The sequence below is a fragment of the Temnothorax nylanderi genome, unplaced genomic scaffold (assembly GCF_030848795.1).
Source record: "Temnothorax nylanderi isolate EJ_2023f unplaced genomic scaffold, tnyl_v1.0 TNYL_tig0029_pilon, whole genome shotgun sequence".
Classification (NCBI taxonomy): Eukaryota; Metazoa; Arthropoda; class Insecta; order Hymenoptera; family Formicidae; genus Temnothorax; species Temnothorax nylanderi.
Genome location: NW_027249091.1, coordinates 551499 through 575018, shown reverse-complemented (window position 1 = coordinate 575018; position 23520 = coordinate 551499). Strand labels below are relative to the sequence as shown.

General features: G+C 43.8%; 1 protein-coding gene and 1 long non-coding RNA gene across 3 annotated transcripts in view; one reads left to right on the top strand and one right to left on the bottom strand.

The window, feature by feature from the left end:
* Positions 1–23520, top strand: part of LOC139770392 (uncharacterized) — a 240621-nt gene that overhangs the window by 63100 nt on the left and 154001 nt on the right. The window lies entirely within an intron of this gene.
* Positions 17613–23520, bottom strand: part of LOC139770393 (uncharacterized) — a 166919-nt gene continuing 161011 nt past the window's right edge. Inside the window, exon 3 of the long non-coding RNA XR_011717732.1 lies at positions 17613–18022. This is a non-coding gene — a long non-coding RNA (uncharacterized lncRNA). The remainder of the gene's footprint in view (positions 18023–23520) is intronic.

Below are 23520 nucleotides of genomic sequence, written 5' to 3'. Positions count from 1 at the left end.
CAAGCGCGCTCACGTTGACCCTTTACTGCTTCGGCAAAATTAAAATTAATTAATCAGCGAGGTTACTATATATTTCTCTCTTGAACGTCTCGCACGACGCAAAACCGAATCCGCGGGCAAACAGTCGCGTAATACGACTCGTCATCGATGACTGATTAAACGCGGAGATCAAGGAGTAGCCGTCGCGTCCACTTAGCCGAAGGATTCTCAATCGCGATAGCAATCAGTCGTGCCGCGTACCGTCGCCTCTCAAGAGGGATGAGGCACTCGCGAGAACGAGAGAGAAAGAAGGACCCGCGGCACCTCTTCTTCGAGGCACTCGACTCGAAGCATTTGCGAAGGATACGTCTCATCGATCGTCGGATTAATGACGCGCAAACCTGTTCTCTCTCTCTCTCTTTCTCGCGTCTTGCGCGAGACCGATGTTTACGCGCGATGCGGCGAGATATCACCGTTATACACTCGCCCGAGTCACTCGACTTAACGACAGAATCATCGGGGACAACACTGTGTTGCCAGTAACGGCGAGCACTTAGCTTAACGATCGGATAATTGATAACCGATAACCCGTACGATCGTCGCCGGTGGCGCGACGACGAGCGGCGGACTGTTTTCCGCCGCGGAAAATCGGCTCGGTCTTTCTGTCGCCGGTTTCCTTTATCCGCGCGATCCATCATCGATCATCGTCCATTGCCGGAGTACGGCGATACCGCTCGCCGAGTCGCCGCTAATGACACGTCTCGCTACCCGGAGCATACCGATGAGACCGACGATCGTATTGCGTATGCATGCGAGAATGGGAAACGTCGCCGTACAAAGTTAAAACGGCAGAACGCGTCGATAATCATCGTCGCTCGTGTATAATCGAGCACAATTTACGAGGTGCGCTGTTGTCAGGCGGGCAAAACCCAGTAATTTTGCGCCCGAGGGAAAAAGAAAAAGACAGAGTTACACCTCGCCATGCGAAAAGTAGCGCGTTTGTCACGCGCATTCGACTAATGGACGGATCGGTTGGTCCCCGCTGTTGCTTCGTCGATGCGCGATGACGATCATCGCGCGTTTTATACCGCGCCAGTCGTGTTTCCGGATGCGCGTGTAATCGCGAGGAATTATGGCCTGCGTCTGAGAAAGGCGCGTAAAAATTACGGCACGGCAGCCGTTACTCATTTTTAATCATTGGTTGCAAATTGCAAGGAAGTTAGCAGAATTTTTTATATCGTCACGTGAGGGGTACGCAAGTCGCGCAAGGTTGTGTGGAACCAGAGCAAAGCATGCGCGATAAGCGTCACGTGAGCGTAATATAAATGCAAGCATATTAAGCGAAAAAAGAGAGCTTATATTGAGGATATAGGTTGTTAGAAACAGATTGAAATAATGTAAAATGTTTACTCATTAGTTTGAGATAAATGATTTATGTGTCATAAAATTACTATATTAACTTGATGATACGTTTCTATATACGAATGTATCTATTTTGAGAAGTGGTGAAGAAAAGAATTATCCTGAAGATAATCTTATTTTCTGTATTTATTTATCGGTTTCTACAACTACTTTCTTTAGAATCAATAGTACAATTTTGATACAACAAGTCGGTCGCGTACAATGTCTAAAAATCGTGTCGTATAAACAGACTTTAAGGCGAGGGAACTGTCAGCGGATTGACATTTCGAAACGATCGCGTCGTGGATCATCGGCGAGCCGGGCGATATTCAAGCTGACGATCACGTCCTCGTGGATCTGACTTCGTTGTCGACTCGTTACGTCACTCTTGTCGCTTCGCCATCGTGACCGGCGTTCGAGCTGTCGCGCCGATTGTCGACAGTCATCGGATACGATTGAAGAGTGCGACCTTCGCGCAATTAAAACCCCTTGAAGTTTCAGCGGGGCCGGATGAAAACGGTCGCCTTAGTTGACAATACAGGGTGTCCCTGACCAATCTCGCACCTTTCCCGAGACGCAGATCCTTCGATGTGTGTCCGCCATCGATTATTCCACGTCGGAGATCTGACAGAAAGCCATCAGTTTTCAATTTTTGACATTGAGTACTTCGGCAGTCGATAAATTTCCTACTTAAACGAATTTAATTCTAGAACTTGTTCATTAATCTGACATGGTTTTTTTTTTATAGACGAGATACTGTATGAATATTAAGTATGTGTCACTTTAACAAATAAATTTAAAATATTAGAAAAAGATAAAAAAAACTCTTGTACGTTGAACTATATGATTAGTATTTTCAATAGTAATTATGTAATATAATATAAATAATAGATTAAAACATATTACATGAAGCACGGTTCTAATTGATAATTGTGAATTTTATCGCATAAAGAAATACTTAGAGTTGCAGGTATATATATATATAATTCCTGATTTCCATGAAATTAAAATAGATATTTGAAGTCTATCTCGTTCTTTTGTAGTTGAGGGAAAGGTACGATTAGTCAGGGACACCCTGTATATTTACGGACCTGCGATGAATACGTTCTTAATGTGGCTTCCCCATAGATGAGAGCCGCACCTGAGTTAATCCGTCGTGCGTGTGTACACGCGATTATGCGTGGAAACGGGGGAACAAAACGAGCCGTTGACGCGCCGGAGATTGTCAAAAATCGCGGTGACTTGTCGTTGATTGATGATCGAACGAGCTCGTGAAAAATGCCAGGGACCAGGATGTTTTTCTCATCCGGGGAAAGCGGCTTTCTCCGTTGACGGAGAGAAACACTTATCGCAAATGCATAGCACTGTCATCGATTGCAGATCAGGCATTCTTTTGCGAAAAGAAATCAAGCTACAAAAGACTATCTCTTTTTTGCAGCTGCATTAGCAACGGCAATTAATTATATATATTATAAATACCTTTCAATTACGCGTAAATATATTATATTTAAAAAATTAGCTTAAAAAAACAAAGAGCCAGATCAAATTAGTTAATTGAAATTTAAGTGAAATTAGTTCCACTCTTCTCTAATTGAAGATTAGAAGAGTTAAATATCATAATTTAATAGATCTTTTAGACTTTCTTACTGTATCTATTTTATGTTACCACTGTTAATAACGTTTAACGATTTCGTGGACGAGCGTGATTCAAACGATCGGTTTTACACGATCATCCGCGAATCGATCGTCGCGCCGAAAAATGCCCGAAGCGATTAGAACTCTCCACCGAAGGGGTCGATCTGCAGTAGATCGCCGGCTTCTTAAAGACACCATATTACTAAAAGCGGTTGGCGAGAGAGACACGATTAGAATAATCGTCGTCACGACGCGACGGATCGTCGGTGGTCGTTTTGACCGTTTAGAGTAGTTTAAACTGTTTAACATAATGGCTGGCAAGAGACGATCGTCCCGTGCGCGAACGCCCGGATTCGGGGACCCAACAATTTGGCGGACTGTTCTCTAATGTCAACAGATTAGCCGTAATAGTGAAATTACACGTTCGCGTAATGTCTCACATATCGAGTCACGTCGTCTTGCCGTAATCCTTGTAATCGCGCGCTGCGGTTCGTCTCCTTCTCTCTCTCTCTCTCTCTCTTTCTCCCCTCTCTTCTCTCTCTTTCCATCTTTATTCATTATTTATGCTTTCTCTCGTTTTCTCTCTCTCCTCTCTCTCTCTCTCTCTCTCTCTCTCTCTCTTTCTGAATATCACCATGTCTCATCCCTTGTCTTCCCGTCCGCCTACGGTTCCGTCGAGGAGATTTTGGTAATGCTAGGGTTAGACATTATACCCGGGGACGAGAGGTCAAACGGGTTTATGGAGCAGATTACATGCATTATTTTTGTGCTCGATCCGCTCGACGGCGAAATGGCCGGTAATTCGTCTGACATTCGACTCTGGCCGCGTCTGGACCGGAGAAATGAGATTTCTCGCGCGCGCAGAATGCGACGAGGGTCTGGTGGAAATTCGCGGGCGAACACTCGTTCTATATCGTTAGCCCTTAATGCAGTGTCGAGTGAGTCTCTGAAAAGTTCCTACCTCTGATTACTGTGAAATTTAGGTACACGGAGTAAACTTGCTATTTTTTAGAGAGAGAAAAATCTCAGGGGAATTTTTGGCCACTCGAAGAGAGAAATTACAGCTTTAGTTTTTTTTATTTAATTTCTTTATTATCTTCTCTTCTTGGTACGAAGGTATATATTTGGTGGTTCCGTAATTTTTTATTAGTTTTCGCAATAAGGTTGCGTGGTCAAATTACGTCAGAAAACACAGCTCTAATGGCACGTCACTCCTATAAACGCCTGGACGATGGACGCGTTGACCGCCGTTACGAGATCGGTCGTTGACCGCCGTGGCTTTTCTTGTTTCGCGGCAATAAAGTTTTTGCATCGCGCTCGCAAGCGGGATGATCGCTCGCGGGACAGAGACTCTCTAGAAGCGTAACCTCGCGAAAATATTTCGCATGCAGGAATGTCTTGATCGTTGGCTCGGAAATAAACATAACGATGCGGAACTTGAGAAGAATACCGTGATAATTCGACAATGTCCGACGAAAGAAATGTTCAGTTTATCGTAATGTTGTAATTTAGTCATACAAAACAGATACCTCTAATATAGATCAATATATCTCATTCGAGTTTTAGATGTCACAATCTTTTAAATTAGATTTCTGTAATATAATATTATATGAAATCAAAATTCAATTTTGTTACATTAAATTTTATAAATATAAAAAAATAAAAAAATAGCTTTAAAAAAAATATATATATATTAAAATAAAAATATTTTTATATTTTTTGACATCTAAATTGTATCCTCCATATTAAAAGTTACGCATATAAATTAATTAGCATTCGTAATTTTACTGATAGTATTTATCTGTATGTATATGTGATATATACATGTATCTAGCTGCTACACTATGTTGCCAATAATATTGGTTAATATAACGCCTGTAGCTTTTCAAGCGACAATTTACTCCGAGAAATTGAATTTGCATGCATGAATATCTTAGACGTCGAAATATATCGGCGGAATTACAACCGACGTCGACTGGTTCGCGTCGCAAATCAAGTAAAGGCGCGCCGTCCTTTGGTATTATAATCGACCCTCTTATTGTTAGACATCAAGAGAAACGTCGAGCGTGACGCGCGCGTCCTCCGATCGCAAAGTTACGCGTCGCCCTCTCGCCCGGATAATAATGATTTCACGGGATCGAAGGATGACGCGCGATGGCGTCCCCGGGGGAGCGAGAAGTGGCTGATCCATTGTTACGCTATCTCTCCTATTCCGCGCGCCGCGTTTAATGCATAATCTATTACGGGCTTTTAACAATGCGAACCTCGCCTCTCTCGCCGCGAAGCGGCTAGTCGAGCGCTCGCCTCTTCATCCTCGAGGGTGCCGACGAATCGATCTTCCGCGTGCCGTACCCTCATATTTCACGAATGTTTTGACGTCTGCTTCGTAAGCATCCGCAGTAAGGGTGGATCGACGACGATCAGGAGGCGGAAGGAAGGAAGGAAGAGGAGGATTTGCCTTGTCCTATCCTCTTCTCTTCCTTCGGTGCTTTCTCGCGTAGAAAGTACGTTACTCTCTCGATCTCCCGGCTTTGTCCACTCGCTGATACCACCCACAATATAGTCTTTATATCGCAGGTATAACGTCGGATCTAGTAGGAGTCGAGATAGACGATTGTATGACGGGTTTTTGACGTGCACGAATAATGGCCAGTCACCGTGAACAAGATCATCATTAACGAAAGATGGTGCTGTACACATTTCGTGTGCTTATATTAACGATGATGTCACCGCGAAGCTACGAGGTCTGTATTATGAGATTTGTTATGATCATTCGATGGGTAAAATGGGAGTGTAGTCACTTCGTTTGTCTGAAATACAATCCACTCAACGAGGAACCGTCTGTTTGTCATTGTCACGAAGGAGCGTAATATGCGAAGGAAAAGTGAGTAAGAGGACAGACATGGAAAAGAGGGCGAGAACGAGAGACAGACGTAAAGTAATTTCATGAATCTTCAAGAATGTCCATTACAAATAACTAATGTAGCGATATAAATAAAGCTAAAGTGGTTTCTGCATTATAAAATTAGTGTTAAAATTAAAATAAGAATAATGCGAACAATGGGGGTGAGTTAGTAACAAACAAAGTAAGAACAACATAAAATTTAGTTGTAAAAAGTGGAGTAATTGAGGAAGCCAACAATCTATGTACGAACCATGTTATGTTCAATCTCATTTAATCGTGACAGCGGTAAAGTGCCGGCAATATCCTTGAAAATCAAAGAACGTCCATCGTTCACGCACACAGAAGGCGTCACGGGGTTCGTTAGAAGTCCATTCCCGACACGTGATGTCGATCGTTGTCCCACAATCGTTAAATAAAGAAACGCGTGAGGTCCGGCGGAGTATCAAGAGCCGGATTGGCGCGGAGAGAGGGTGAGGGAGATCGATGAAAAAGAAAGAAGGCAAGGGTGATTATACGATATCGTTCGGATTCTCTTCGTAGCCCCCTTCATTCTTCCCTCTCTTGCCTCTCTTCTCCTACTCTCTTCTCTGCCGGTTCGCCCGTCCCTTCGAATGCGTTCTACCGTTCGCGAAGTCATTCGACGAGTTTCGTCGCGTCATTTCCCGTAATGCGATATATACCGTCGAAATCTCGAGCATCATTCCGTGGCTATTAATCTATTGGCGGCGCTCCAAGGCCAATGCACTTCCCGATATACATATTCAATGACGGTAGCGCGCCATCAAGGACGAAGAGACGGGTAATTGCGTGAAAGAGAGCTTTTCCTGTGCCGAGTCGTCGACGATCGATCGGCGATGTTCCTATATACATATATAAACCGCCTAGATCATCACTCGTATGAAAAAGCTTATATTAATAATAGAATTATTAATAGAATTAAAAGTGTAAAGTAGAAATTATACATTCTCTCTTTTTTTTGGAACTATTTATAAAATCTATTAGCTAGAGAATCTTTCATAGCAAAAGTATTACAACGACTATGCTTGTTAAACGCATGTTTTATAGAGGGTTATTAATTCTGGATCCTTAAAAAAGATGGTGTTTGAAATAAAATACGTGCAAAATACGTGACTTTAAAATTTGGGTTATCGTCGCCGCAAACGCGCTGTGTGCGTGGGCTTAAAGTACCGCAACACAGTATCTCGCTTTAATATAGATCTCGTATAGCGTTTTACAGTTCTCATGGGACATGTGTGCGAGCTTTAATGCGGCATTTAACGCGATAATTATTCGTAATGTACACATACCGCTCGCTCGCTCGCTCGCCCGCCTCGTTCTCTCGAAGGAAACTCGCGATAATCGACAGATGCGCGCGAGGCCGTAGCCCATCGCGTCCGTTTTGTTTCGCCCCGTCGATAAATCGATTTGCACAAATTGCGCACTTTGACGTCACTTTATTAATCAGGAAGAGCCGAGCCGAGCGGAGGAAGGAACACGGGCGCGCGCCGCTACGGGCTCTTCGGATCCCGTACGTAACCGGCGTCAATTAAGCCGACAGCTAAATGATCAATTATAGTTAATCGATGATAATGCACGATCCAGCAGCGGCTGGCAGTGGCAAATTCTATCCGGGGCCCGAACTTTTCTCTCTCCGCTTGTTGTTTCGCTACACCATGCTATACCATGCTAGCCGAGCGAGTTACTTCCTCCTCGGCGAACTCGCTGTTTCCTTTCTCGCCTGTTGCGTGCAAGTGACTTCGATCGTAGAGAATCGCCCGAGGGAGAAATGTCTTACGTCTACCTACGACCACAGAGCCATTTTGTAAGCGTCCCGCGTCGATAAGCTGCATCGAATTACGCCGTTACCTTGACAAGTATTTTTAGGGCGCCACGGCTAATCAACTCGTTCCGTAAATTTCGCTATAATTTTCCCTGTAATCCGTTCTTGGTCTAGCTAACTGAAAAATTGAAGAACGACGCGACTGAGAATGCACCTTGATTTTTTCCACTTTTTTTTTAGTACGCTATTGAGTAATTTCGCCGCTTCCTGATTACTAACGCAATTACAGTTCTTTTATGAGGCGCAGGGACACAAACATAGAAATTTACTTCGTTCCAATATTTAGCCTATATGGTTCATAACTATATATTTTTCTGTTTTTCTGCTTGTTCTCGTAAAAGTTACTACTTACTGAAGAAACTTTTGAAAATAGGGAATCTCTTTAAGCAAGAGTCCCAATGATGAAGCATAACAAAAACACATTCGTGCATTGTCGAAGCTTTCCATCAGTAATTAATATAGAAATTATCATCAACTCAGTCTCTGTCGATCTTTCTGAATATCGCATCTCGCGAACACGGGAACTGCGGTCATCCTCGCAACGAAGATCTAAGCGGACGTGATTTACGCGATCCACATAACTTCGAAAAGCGGGCCTACCCTATTCGTCCGACGGAAACGAGGAATTCCTCCGGGCCGATTCGAGTACCATCGCGAATAAGATCTCGGGACGGGTTAACTCCGTCAGGAAGGGTCTGGATCGCGAGAACGTTAGGGCGTGGGCACACGCACATACCCCCGGTGTTTGTGCACATACATACATACACACGTATACGTAGGCCATCGCATATCGATCGGATATTTATGAAGATTCGGGAAGAATGGACGATGATTCGCATCTGCCGGGCCATTAGCCTTACCTACCTTATCCACGTCAGGGCCGTAGCTGGGGGCGCCAGGTGTGACCTCCACGGATCTCTAATGACGAGCCACGATAATCCTTACGGGCGATGCCGACTCGGATATATAGACGAGGAGATTGATATGCCTCGTTGAAGAGCAGACCGGAAAGCTATCGTCCTTCTCTCCCGCCCCCTTCGCATCCTCGCGATCCCCGCCAATTTTTCTCAAGATTTCGAAACCGTGACGGACGATACGGGTGATTAACGGGTCGTCTGGCCTTCCAGTTTAGCTCGCTGCCGGGATGACATTTTATGAAAATGATTTCTCTCAGTACCGAAGTGAAATTTTAATTAATACGCGTCAATAAATCTTTTAAATTAATTTATGCTTGAATTTTGACAGCGTTAAAGCATTTTTCGTATATTTCTTCTTCACACCGATCAGTTTTATATTTGGAGATATGACTTGATATTAACTTATTATACAGTTGGTTGAAGCTAATATACATCTATCCCTTAGTAGAATATTACAAAGTATAATTTTATGCGGTGCGTTTAGGATTCATTTTCCGGCTGTCAGCGTGTTTCATATTTGTGTGTCGCGTTCCCGTGTTTACGTCGACTTACAGGAACCATTTTCCAGCTGGTCTCGTACGAGGAACGTGTTTTGTGCTGATAAATCACTACTTGCTATGGATTACTAGCAAGTTTACGATTGTAGAAGTAGTACTTGTAAGTGCGACACGTCGGCATTTTTGTTTCTTCACCGTGACTCGCCTTACTATGCTAACTTGAGGATGATCGATGAGAGGTATAAGTACATACGTACTCGGCAACGGTTAAACCGGTCAAGATATCCAAGAATGTTTCTTGATATTAGCAAAGTCTTCAAATTCACTTCTTCAAATAAATTAACTAAATTAAATATAGATTTAGAAAAGGCATACAAAGTAGAAACTTGCGTTTCTACACTAGCACGTTTCTCTTTAATCATCTTTTCTAATATTAGTGCAAATTTTAAGAAACCTCGTCGAGATTTAAGATACGAGGGAAACGTCTATATCTTTTAATCGAATCTTCGAAACTGCTTCTTTTTCGCGCGACAGTCAAGATCGTAACGAGAACGGCAGAAACAAAGCGGCGCGGCGCGGTCGTTCGGTCTCGCACGAGCAACGCGCATCCCGGGGTTATGTGCGGACACGTTAACTGGAGGGTGATCGATGAGCAGATTACTTTGCGGGTCCATGCGGCAACGGATGTTGGGAACGAGCACGTTTCGCGCGCCAGCAAGAACGAGAGAGAAAGAGAGAGAGATAGAGGGAGAACGAGAAAAAAATCGCGGCCTTTCTCGTACTCGCCAATATACGCGAGCTCTGCTTCTCCGCCGCGCCGCTCCGCTCTACTCGCTTTCTCGCTCGCTCGCGCCGACAGGAATTTCACCTACAACCTTTCGATGTCGAGGCTGCACGCCAAGGTTTGGAGAGGACCTTGTTATTAATCACGACGCTGCCATCTCCCAGAGCAACGTTCGCTCGTTAGTCGGGTGGGAGTGGAGAGAGGGGGACCGCGGGTACCGTGGTTTGCCCGCCGAGGGGCGAGGAGGAGGAGGAGGAGAAGAAGAGAGAGGGAGGGTGGGCCATCTCTTAATTACTTCCGCGCCAATTAACACCGCCTCGAATAAAGAAGGGGGATACTCCACCACCAATAGGAGCATGGCTCTGAAAAAGCCAGCTGGTACGAAAACGCGATTTAATATAAAGCACATGAGTATGCGCGCTCTCGCGAAATCGGTCACACATCCCCGTGTGGAACCCTCGTTAGATTTGTCTCGTTCGTATGCATGTGGTTAGACCTTGTCATACTATTCGACGTAATCGATTTTCCATTCTTGAGCTCAATTAAGCGATTATGATATCGGCCAAGTGTAGCAATTAATTTTGCAATTAACAATTAATCTCATAACTGTGTAATGTGATGTTATGATTTTTATTGAGCGACAGCGAGAAATAATAAATTGAAATGCGAAGTAATTAGACTGCGAATAGGTATATAACTTAGAAATGCGAATATATAACTCTTTTAAAAGTAATGAAAAGGAAACGTGGGAAACAATACACTGGAAACATCGTATATACGTCCTAAGACGATATAATCGCGAGATCAGGCATACTTGAGCAAGATTCCGCTTGTGACTTAGCCGAGCATTCGCGAAGTTGGTAACAAAGTAAGCTGGTCACGTGCGATCGTAGTTCGGTGAATTCCATAGGATGAGGGAAAGCTCGAGACCGAAAGAAAGAGTCGGCGGATGAGTGAGCAAGTCGAGATAGCCGAGAGGGATCAGCTGTGGCCTTCCAAAAGTGAAGTCCCGTGGGAAGTCAATCAACCAACCTTTCTTCGCTCATTGTGAAGGAGGGTGACTTTGTCTGAATCCGCTAAAGCATACTTCATAGATACAATCGATATAGGTTTTTATTTTATTTGAATGATATGTCGAATCTATTGTCAGGATTTCTTTGGAAAGTAGCTTTGGACATTATGTTGGTGGTTATAAGAGCTTAAATCACGAGTACAGGAAAATTGAATTATATATATTGAATACTTTGTAAAAACTTAGGATTTTTATATTTTTTAAAGAGACTTGAGAAAATCTCTCTATTTCACTTGATGTGAGATAACAAGACTTTGTCGATTAAGGTTCATATACGAAGTTTGTTGAGACGAGAAATGGAGTATCTTCGATTACAGTACGGTCGACTTCGAGTATACTGATGTGGACTTCGTGGAATTATCCTATGGATAGAGATCGCTCATGCATTTTCTCCCACGTGTAATCGCACGGAATCGACTCACGCGTGTAAAGCAATGCGCGGCATAATAAAGGTTAGCCGCGTCGCATACCACGATCACCGGCGATGAAACAACGCGCGCGTGGTGGCTGTGGGGATCAGAGAGAAGAGGACGTGGGGGAGGGGGCGGGGGGGGGGTCGGTAGTTCACGCAGGATATGGCGATATCACGGTGTATATGGCGGTCGCGAGCGTGGTGATTCAAAGGGGGCGGTTCGCCGGAGACCCGGTTGCGCACAGCAAGTAGAGGGCGAATTGAGTGTAGAAGGGACGTCGGCGGCGGCGGTGGCGGCGGCGGTGGCGGCGGCGGCAGGAGGCGGTGGAGGACGAGAGACGGGAAGGGGAGGCAGGCAGTGAAACGTGAGCACGAAGGGAAGCGGGAGGGGTTTCGGTAAGGGGATGGGTTGGCGATTGGCATTTAATTAGCGGCCGGATGACCGCCGCCGCCTCCGGATCAATACGCCGCCCCCGGGGGCAGTGTGCAGGAGGCAGCGATCCCCTTTCGACTCCCCCGCGTCTCTTCCTCCACCACCTCCTCCTACTTTCCACCTACCGACCCCTTTGCTCCGAACAGAGTACACCGGGCAGAACCGAACTCGTTTGCTTCGTCTGCCGGGCGAAACCCTTTTGCTCTCCACCCACCACCGAAGGGTGGAACGAAATAGAAGCGGGTGGAGAGGAAGGGTGGGAAAGAGACGGGGAGAGGGTTGCCGCCGCGAGAGAGGTTTCTGCCGCTCCTTAACCTAACCTCCTGACCGAGCACCACGTGCGGGGAATATCCGGAAGCACTTCGGCAAAATAAAGAGAGCCGGCCGGATAAGTGCCGCGGATCCTTTTGCTTCGCGGCCGGGCGTTTACCGAATCCGGAAGAGAGACCGGCGATCGTCCTCTTCTTTCTCTTCTCCGTTTTTCGCACGGAAATCGTGGTATACCCGTACCCCTGTACCCGATATTTCGGGTTGACGATGCGCAATTATACGCCCGTACGAATAATTGTCATTCGAGACGCCACGCGGGCCTACGCGGGTTTTGAATGAATTATCAGAAAAAGGTAGAAACGCGAGAGATATCCGGCGTGTATTTTCAAAATGCGAGTTGCAACAGTAAAACACTGATATAAGTCAGTGAAAATAAAAGTCTGACGTGCAGCTGTCCTCATACATATTCACCACATCTCGTGAATTTTCACGTAAATCCGAGATTTATCTCAAGATTCTCTTCAATTTCCTTTAAAAAACTAATTAGGTCACTGAATCTCAATTTTCACGATTTTTTGAAAACTGACTTAAAATTTCTCAAAGATTACGCTTTTGAGCTACCATGCTGATATGTCTCTTACGGAACGAACTTACAAAGTTTTTTTACTTTTTCGGCAGCCATAACTTTGATAAACGTCCCGAAGGCCGCGTTGGCGGTGAACGCGATGCTTTATTTGTTCGACTCATTCCGTTACGGCTCCTTTTTTAATCTCGTCACTTTCGAGCGCGCAGTTCGAAAGTGCAAATCGGTTCTCTCGTCTTCCCTTCTCGCTCTCGTTCGCGCAAGAGTTAATCACGGTAAACAGACTTCATTGTTCCATAACGCGGCGGTTAAAAAGAGTAGAGAAGCGGCGGTGCATCGGACACAGTGCTCGTGCCAAATCAGTGTTTATGCTTAAAATTATGGCCGCTCGAGTAACAGCCTTTGGAAATATCGCCGCCGCGCTCGGAGGGTTCTCAATTCCGTTGCGGATGCCACGGAACCGGCCATTTACGATCGGCACAGTTCTTGAGGGAATCAGCAGCAGCGTGGATTGATACGTGCGCGCTCGCGTACGTTATTGCCGTAATAATTTACATTGACAGGCCTATCTATATGTAAATGTCCGTATCATCCTCTAATAACTCGAATTGATGTCCTATCGATCAAAAATTACGTAACCTGACACACAAAGCGGCGGAAAAGATCGTCAGTCGGCACAACGTTGATTTCCGACATTATGATCGTATCCGTTGATTATGGCAGCATACTGTAGCGATGAAGTATGGTTAGAAATACGATTTTATAAGTCCATCTACTTATGACAATCTCCAAGAACGATAGTTCTTTAATTTAATCAATAACTGTAATTGCGAGTTTGAAAGTGTATTTGTAATATTGAAAATAAGGTAATATTATTGAATTTTGTCTCGTCCGCGAAGTAATTTTATTCCATTACGTTGTAGCCAAGCTGAAATTTTTGCGAAAGCTCGGCCGGTTCGATCAAACGGCTCGACAGCACGCACTTACGACCCTTCAAACGCTCATTTCTACGTTGTTGCGCGGACGCTTTTTAAAATGTCAAGCAACGCCCAGGCTCATTTCCTCGGGGAGGTCGTCCGAACTACTTTAATTACACGTTCCGTTCTTAACGTCTTTATATTTCTTCGCGGGCATGCGGCGGCGGCGCGCAGATCCGCGCGGCATCAAACGCGTCTCGATTATACGCTTTTTACGATAACTTAATTGCACGTCTCTTCCCTCCGCGTGTCTTGCAGTCGAGAGGTGGCCGAATACCAAAGCGGAGCACCTCTGGCCTCCGACCGTTCCCTCCCCCTCTTTTTCCTCCTGCCTCCCTCGCGTCCACCTCGTTGTTTCTGAAGGAGTGTATAAAATACGGGACTTGTTAACAATGTTCGCACCTACACGCGCGTGCGCGGGCCCCTCGCACATGTGTATCTGGTCACCCATAAACGCGCTGTACCCCGGCGAGGGGGGCCCTTTCGGCGACGACGACCTTCGGCCTCCGAGATCCTCCGGAGATATTTTATTCCCGAGGATTTTTATGAGCCGATATATCACACATCGACTGGATCCCGACGGGGTTGGCGTTATGCTTGAGGCCCGGATCGAAGAGAAAGGGGTCGGGCCGCTACGTCGGTACGCAACATCGTGCAAACTATCTTGGAGCGCATGTTGCACGTTGAAATCGCATTTTTAACGACACGAGATTTAATTTTATATCGCGAGTGTATAAATAAGCACCTGGAACGATTATAATTTTCTACGGTTGTGTACGAGATAAAACAACAATTTTATTGAAATCCATCACGCGGTGGTTTAAATAGGTTAATTAATATAATTTTATCGTTCACAAACATAGGAGAGAGTCAAATAAATTAAATGACATGTATTTTAATATTCCGGGATTAAGAGAGAAATAAATTATCAAGGAAGACATTAAGTATAAAATTAACTTAATATTGAAATGAATTGTGCGCTTATAATTTTGTAATCATGATATAGCGATTTCTCATATATTGGAAAGTAAATTAATATTTAATTTGAGCATCGCGCGCGCGCATGTGTGTGTGAGACAAAGAGAAACGTTTTGACGTATTCTTCTAGATCGATTTTAGATCTCGTTTTGGAAGAGTTCGTGCGCTTGTCATATTCCAGGAAGAGCGACCGGTGAGACTATAATCACTCATCTCGTGGAATAATGGCGCGCGACGTGCGTGATGGGATTGCTTAATATCATCTTCGGGAACGATGTTACCGGTCAAACGGTCCGATTATCGATTTCCTGCGAACTGCACACCTCGTTCTTCCTCTTGAAACACGCCTTCTTGAGCTCATGACCTTAAGGCACGAGAAATGGCAATCACTATTATATATATAATATATCGGCGAGTCGCCGCATGGCCGAATCTTTCGTTTCACTCGAGATCCTCGTCTTCACCTGTGAGAACTCCGCAGCACGCAGAACGAAATCGTAAGAAATTGCAGGGGACCGCGAGAAAAATTGTATAATTTTCTTTTTGTCACTGCGAATTTTACACACGAAATATCAGATTTCAAATAGCATTAAAAGAATGATAAATTAGTTTGTGTAAAAATAATTGAAATTATATTTCATAATATAGAATGAAAACACACGTGTCCAAGAATCTTATTTCATATAAGTTTTTGCAAAATCCTTAATTCGTGTTTATAATATACGTGGCATATTTTAATATAGTATTGCGTATATAGCTCAGCAATACTTAAAGCCCCGCGATTTCAGTTTCCGCAATTTCTATTGTGAGGCTATATTATGCCGAAACGTACGACGTTCTCGCGAAACGGGCGTTTGTCTGGAAACAGGATCCCGTGTCAGAAAGCCATCAGCCAGCCAGCCAGCCGGCCGACCGGCTGGCCGGCCGAACCTCGACGCTCGTCGCCGGAGCTTTCGTCGTCGACGAAATGTAAATCGCCGGTTCCCCCCGTGTACGTGAGCTCCGTCGAAATCGCGTGTGTCATTTCATTTGCAGAAGTGTGGCCGCGGAGTGTGTCACGGCATCGAAAGTTTCAGGTCGTTACGAGTCCGCCGCCACGAGTCAACCGATGCGGTGAGACAATAGGGTGCCCCTCCCGCACCCCAATGGCGGCCATTACGCGATTACGTGTCTGGGATCGCCCCGCACGTACACCCCGCTACCGAAGTTTAAGCGTTATTGACGAACGTCATTTCTGTAATGATAGCCCAACATGCGATTTTAGTATCTTGAAAGGGGGGAAGGGGCTCGACAGGGGAACGAGCGAGGACGTTACGTTCCAAGACATTTAAACGCCGCTGACGTTTAGGTCGTGTATATACGTAAAATCGATAATAGTACTGTCATCCATACGGGAACGCTTAGGGACATATTGTAATAATGATAAGATGACGCTGCATATCGCTTATCTGTTACCGCTGCTCTAGTTGCGCGGCGTATCGCTTCACGCAGGTATCGTTTAACTTCGTTGTAATTCTCTAACACAAGAAGTTAAAAAATATCATCTCGAGTCTGTTGCGCATAGTTATAGACATATTCGCTTAGCGAAAGATCGATAAAATTGACGCTATCATTTGTACCGTTGTAAATCACGTACAGCAGGGTTAAAAGACATCGACTGCGTGCAGAACTACTTCATTGCAACAAATTGTATTCGATTGCCGTTTTGTTTTACATCAATTTGAAGGAACGAATCTCTTCGCGGTCGGACGGAGCTCATCTTGCGATATTCTCATCGCTTGGAAGCCGGGCTTCGCGTCGCTACCATCACGTCGATCGTCGATGAAACTGCGACGACGGCCGGCGCGGCGCGGCCCCGCTGCCACCGGCCATTACGCCATTACGGTTCATTTTCGTTTAACAGCCGACGATCGTACGACGGCGCAAGGTGTGGCCGTCACGATGAAAAGTCAAGCGCACAAGGCGCAGCGAGACCGCTAGCTGCTAGACAATGGCGACCGATGATACTCCACCTTCGAAGAAACGACGACCCAATCGGAAATTGCCGATGGATAGGGACGATAGATGAAAAGCCGCTCTCTATTAAAATGTCTAGTCATTTTTTTAGGTGCGACCCGCGCGTCGTGATCGGGCCTCGTGTTTCTCGGCCGATCGAAGATCATTCGCTGGCACGAATAATTTTCCTTTTTCTCATTTTCCGCGTTTCTCTCGAAAAGTTGATAAATGCAGGCTCGAGTCTAAGAGGGTTAAGCAAGAAATTTCCAACGCTCATTCGCAACGTTTTGCCGGAATCCCCCTGAGTGCGGATATACGCATACGCACACGGGTATACGTGTGTGCGTAATATCCGCACGGCAATCACCGTTTTACGGTTAAACCGTCGGATTAAGTCCTCCCGCTACCTCTTCCGCCACGATGGCTACACGGGCTCGGCGTGCAGCGTATCCCGGCCCTCAGTTATTTTTCGCATTTGCCCGCGAGATGTAATAACGAGATTTAGAAAACACTTTCCCGCGCCCTTCCCGGCGTTCGCCTACCTGTCCACGCGCGCAGCGATCAGAGAGGTAAACGAAAAAGGAAACGGGGGAAAAAGGAGACAAGCAATTTTCTACTCACTGGTGAAAAGAACTCGGGTCACTCCCACGGGTGCGGAAAGAGCCCGGCTTTGTGGCTTTTCCGCAATAATTTTCCGAAATAATTAAGACGTACGAGTGTTTCTTTTGGTTGAAATTTTTCGACCTGTCACATACCAATGAAAGATTGAGACGTTTCTATGCGGCTATTAGTGTCAAATCAGCGTGGGTTTAGGTATTCGTTAGTATAATAGACAAGCTACCCGTCCATTATATATAGTTTCACTAAAGACATCTTAATTTCAAGAGAAACAACCGCATGATTTTTCGAGTGATCGAAATAATTATAATAACAATTATTATTTAAGTGTATCGTTTTATTAATAAGTCATTACATAAAGTATTTGTTAGGTATTTATAGTCGAAACCTTTGTATAAATTTGAAGATATAAAATAATCGATATGTAGCACATTGGGGAGGAAAATCTTGCACGTATTATTATATATTCTATGTATCGTCGCCGCGTTTTACGCTACATGTATCAGGGCCGGCAATCGGGGTGGCATTATTTCATCGGTCGGAAAAATAGCGGAGGGTGATCTTCCAGAGAGGCGGCCGGGCACACAAAGTTAGCATAGCCCGTGACTTAGTGGTCCTGGGGGTGTCGTCCGTCAACCCTCGAGAAGGACCTTTCTTATTTCGCGATATTTTGTTGCTGGTACGATATTTATCGTTCATGCAGGACTGATGAGTGGGCGTCGTAAGCTGCAACAAGGTATTGTTAAAGGAATTTAAGAAAAATATGTAATCAGCAGTAATAAATAATCGGCATAGTGTAACAAATATATTATAAGTATCTTTTATAAATATCTGAAAAATATATACATTTAGTAAATCTGGAGACAATAATCGCATTATTTAATCATATAAGTTATAGGTATAATATAAATATAATATATAAATATTATTACAAGTATTTTTTCGCGATTTTTCAGTGTTTCTCGTAAATTTTGGCCACTAGAACGGCGACGCACGTGCGTGCCAAGTTTCATATTCGCATAGACGTGATGACAGGCATATATATATATCTCTCTCTTTCTCTTTTCGTCGTTCGCTCTTGTTGGCACTCGAATATCCGGCCAGTTAATTCCGCTACATTTGAACGCGTCCCGGCGAAAACGGGCAGATATATCACGTAAATTGCCATTGTGGTCGCGACAATATGCTAAACGCGCGGCGCGTTAACGGTCGGCTGTTAGCATTTCGTTATTCCGCCGGCGCGTGTACTATGTATATATGCTATCCAGGATGAAAGATGCGCGCTCTTGAGGCTGAACGAAAAATCGCTTTGCTGTGGCAATATTTTTCTTTTTATTATTAGACGAACATCTCTCTAACGCGTATACACGCACTGTTGCGCCCAAGTTGACTAAACTGTGAATCATTTCTGTCTTCTTCAGTAGCTAAATACCGTCTAAATACCAATCATCTCTTCGAAATTAAAGGATATTTTAAACGATAACGAGCCATTTATTAATTTATATTTTAATTTGCGATTAATGTGTTAATTATAAATATGTTCGCTCTAAATCTGAATCAGTGAATAGTCTCTGATATCAATGTAAAGTATGCCACTTTTCATGAATCAGTGGCATACTTTACACTGATATCAGTGACTATTCACTGATTCAGATTTAGAGAGTTAGAAAAGTATCGCGCTACATATTATTATTATATACTAGAAATATTCGAACTCTGTTATCTCAGACTTAGATTCGATACATGTAACATTTTTCAGTTTTTTTTTTTACCAAGCAAGAGCACGCGAATTAAGTTCGCCCGTAGGATAATGCTGCTCCACGCACTCGTTACCCACGAAAGGGGGTGGCAGATCCGATCAGCACAATGCACGGGAGAGCCTAAATCCTCGAACTCATTAATGAGCTCGCGCAGTCCACGGGCGACGCGCCCACATATGCCAGGCTTTATACTTGAGGTTTAATTCGAGCCGGCCAAATTAATTTGCCACGATGAACGAGTCGGTGTGTGTATACCCTGTTAGCGTTGCGTTTCGAATCGGTCCAGATTAGCCCTGTTCATTAAACACGAGCGTGCGCGAAATCGACGGCATCGGGGCGCCGCGTCGGATTTGCACGGCGCGCAACGGCCCTGTAGTATCAGATCAGCATCATCGGCATCATCGTCGCCGAGAGCCGTCGAGTTTTCGGCACTTTCGCGTTACGCCTGCGCTTCCTCTGTAATCGACAGGCGTATCGGGGCCGAAATTTGCGGCCGGCCCAGCAACAAGCACCGATGTTATCCACGTTAATCTTCCGCTCCATGCGGAAACGTTGATGAACTCGTCGTAATGAAATCTCGATTTATTTCGGACGCGAGTTACAAGGATGCGCGATCGATCTTATTGTTAATCGTAACGGGAAATGCATTGCATTTGATGTTCGGTTAAAAAAAAAGAGACTGTTGTTTTAATTCTTTCCTTCAATTCTGTTGTTGAATATTTCTTGTATTTAATGCTCGATTAATGCTAAACGTTAAATAATTACATTTTTTTGTACATTCATATTATAAGCAAAATTGCGGTAGACAGAAATGTAAAGAATTGTCAAGGAAAATTAAATAAAACTGCCAGTCGATTAATTAAGAGAATGTTCGACGTCGTCGATATTCAGCGTCCCCTTTAAGTCTCGTCCATCATCTTTTTCTTTTGTTCACTTGACGCAGAGTATACTTCGAATAATAACCATTATCGCCCACAAATGACGCAAATGACGAACGTCCGTACAGTGTTTTCAAGTAATGATAATTAGTGGAGTGTCAAGAGATCTGATTTGTTGTTAGGCGATATTAGTTTCTCGGAGACGACGCGCGCGGAACACAATGGCGCACTGTGGAATTGTGTCGTTGGCTCGGGCGTTGATAATAATTACCAGGATAGCGGACGTTATTGAATGGAAATTTTGCGTAACTCGTGTAATCCGTATCCGCGCAATTAATTATTATACCGCGATAAGTCGCGATATTATTCTGTCCGTCCCTTGAGCAATACGCGGTCGGGCTGATTGCGCGCTAGCGTCATGTCATATATTATGCACGCATCATCGTGTTGCGTACATGCGCTTTCCAGCTGATTTCGGCGTATTTCCTCAATCGCTTGATGCACGTCCCGCATGATGATCATCATAACGATAACTCAATGACAATGCGATGACGTCGATCTCTCCCTATATACTATCTTTCAAAGTTAGAGAGACACGAAAAGTCGTTTAAAATAATCTATTGTATATTATGCTGAATATTTTATTTAATCATGCATTAGGTAGTACCGAACTATATCATAAACAAGTATAATTGCAAATACAGAAGAAATTCTGAATAAGCGACGCAATAGCAATATGTATAAACTTATAATTCTTATAAAATGACGTATAAGATAATTGGATATTTTCGTTGAGGTTAAACATTTTTATTCTTTCAGAAGAATCATAATCAATAAAAAGAGATTATAAAATTGAAAAATAATTTACAGTAGCATACAAGTAGCGGAGAAAGTCGAAAAACACCTGTAGACATCGAAATAACAAACTGTACATCATCACTGGTCTGTTTATTATAGCGCATCAGTTAAAACTCTGTCGCGTTCTTTCGCGAAATACCGGCGTTCCGGAAAACCTTTACTGATCGAGACTTTTTGGCCGTGGGGGTGCGATCGATCACGGTCCGTATGACAGGCTCGATCGATCGATCGTTTGGTGAACGGCTCTCGGGAGCGCACAGCGGTCTCTGTCTCTCTTACTCTTTCGCTCGACAAAAAGCCAGCTGCCGTGAACGTTAATTTCGGCACGCGCGCCGCGAGGCTTTTTAAGCGCCGTGATACAACGAAAAGCGCAACGTGCAATGCAACGCAGCACAACACCACGCGCACATCCGAAGGATGCAGCTCGTTCTAAATATATATCGCACACCTTGCGCTTCGTTAATTACGAGTTGATAGGGTACGCGCGCGTTCCCGTAATCCCTTTTTATGCGCGACTTTCGATGTACGAGGACACGTAACACAAATCTCGAGAACACGTATTCATTGACCGTCAATAATATCCTGCATTTTTAGAAGAAAAAATATTTGTACGAAAATTATTATAACAGTAATCTTTATTTCGTCCATATAGATTCTACGGTTTTTGATCAATGTACTCAATATTACATTATTATGATACCTCTTCTTTATTTCCTCCTCAGATGTATTACCATCCATAAGTTTTCTATGAATAATTATAAGTTTAGTTCAGACAAATATTTACGATATCCAATACGTATTTTCAACCTCCTTTTTTAAACACTAGGATATTAAGAGCGTCGGACGGCGTATTGCCTGCTTACAACTCTAGATAAAAGTGTGTCGATAAAAATTGTAACAACAAACGCTAAAGATAAAAGTTGTCGTTGGACAGGGGTCGCTTCCGAAGTATTAATCACGTAGGGAGATGGAAGGCGCCTTTAAAGAGACATTGCCGGAGCCGTTATCGCTCTAATCGAAAGACGTACAACCGCGAGGAAACATATACACGATCGTTACATACATATGCACCCGCTCGCGAACGCTCGTGCATTCTTAAGCAGCAAGTATCGAGGAAGGAGATGATAAAACCGCGTGGCGGCCTACAGGCGGCAATAAATGTTTCGAGGCTCGTAAAAATGTTATTACCTTCTGTGCGGCGCGATACCAGAAGACAGCGCGCGAAAGTAAAAGGGGGATGACTGAGGTGATAGAGACACTCGGGCCAGAAACCTGCCGAATACGTACAGTCGTGCAACAGTGACGTAATAAATTGTGGACGAGAATAACTTGAAAAAAAAAAAATTCTACATTAGTTATGGAGTTACAGAATCTTTGTCCATAATTATTTCAGCACAGTTGCACATTTTTCTTCATTGACATTGAACGACTTCCTTTTTAAAATAGTGTTATATAGTTACCTTCAAATTATTTACAGTGCAAGTTTTATGGGACTGTGATTTGTTACAGTTGTATATTTTCGGATATATTAAAGAGTAGGCACATTTACGCATTCAATTTTACATTGATTGAAGTAGCTGAAGAAAACTACACCTCAGGCTATAGCTACACGTATGCACAACGAACTTGGATTGTGAATAATTTAAAAATAGAGCTGATATGCAAACCGACTTGTTCTGTGACTAGGAATCACATTTTCCGGTTAGCTCATTACTCCGAACTCGACATGCATGTAACGCAGCATATTGATCGGACTTGATACGTGAACTAGACTTTGATTCGCACGTGTGTAAGAGAAGTTGACTATCTTGTTTCGAAAAAGAGCTGAAATAAATGAATGCACACACCTTCCATGTAACTCGAGAAATGGCATTCGTCATTGCGAGGACAGTCTATTATCACATTCGAAAGACAAATATAATGCTGGATGGAAGTGAAAGATCCAGGAAGTTTTACGTGTACAATATTAATAATGTAATATATAAATGCTATGTAGATGGCGCGCAAATATATTTTTGCTCAGAATTGAATTTTTATTTTAAATACATCAGTGACGAATTATTAGTTATCAAATTGACACTAACACAGCTTTAACAACATATTTTTCTGGAATTATTTACAGAAAATATATTAAAAGAGATGAATTAAGAAAAAAACACATATGCACACATAAAATAAATAATCAAAATGATATTCTCAATTTAGTCGATTGTTATAAATCTGTTGCTTTATAAAATGGAAAGGAAAAATTGAAAGGCCAATAAAAAAAGTTAGAAAATTATATTAATAAATTGGACAAAGATATCATAATGCAGAGAGCATTAATGAAATTCGCCTGCAAACAATAGGGAAATCGCCTGCGAGGCGCAAGATAACCGCGCGCGCGCCTTTTTTATTCTAATACAATGCTCCCTCTTACGCAGAGCAGCTCCGCTAATATTGCCGTATAATCTGTCGCCATTCCGAATAAATAACCTGCGGCGTGGCTAATAAAATTTCACCGCCTGCGAAATTTTGTCGGTCGTGTCGTCCTCGCGCGTCGCTTCTTCGCACGGACAGAAGATTCCCGGCGGATGCGTTTTTCACGGTGGCACGGGATACTGTCTATATAAAGACACATAGCCGAGCAGGGCAGGAGGCGGCACAGCGTGCACCGCGGCGCTTCATTTGTCTTTATATTAACGCTGCTGTGTAACGCCGTAACGGCGTTATGACGACAACACAACGG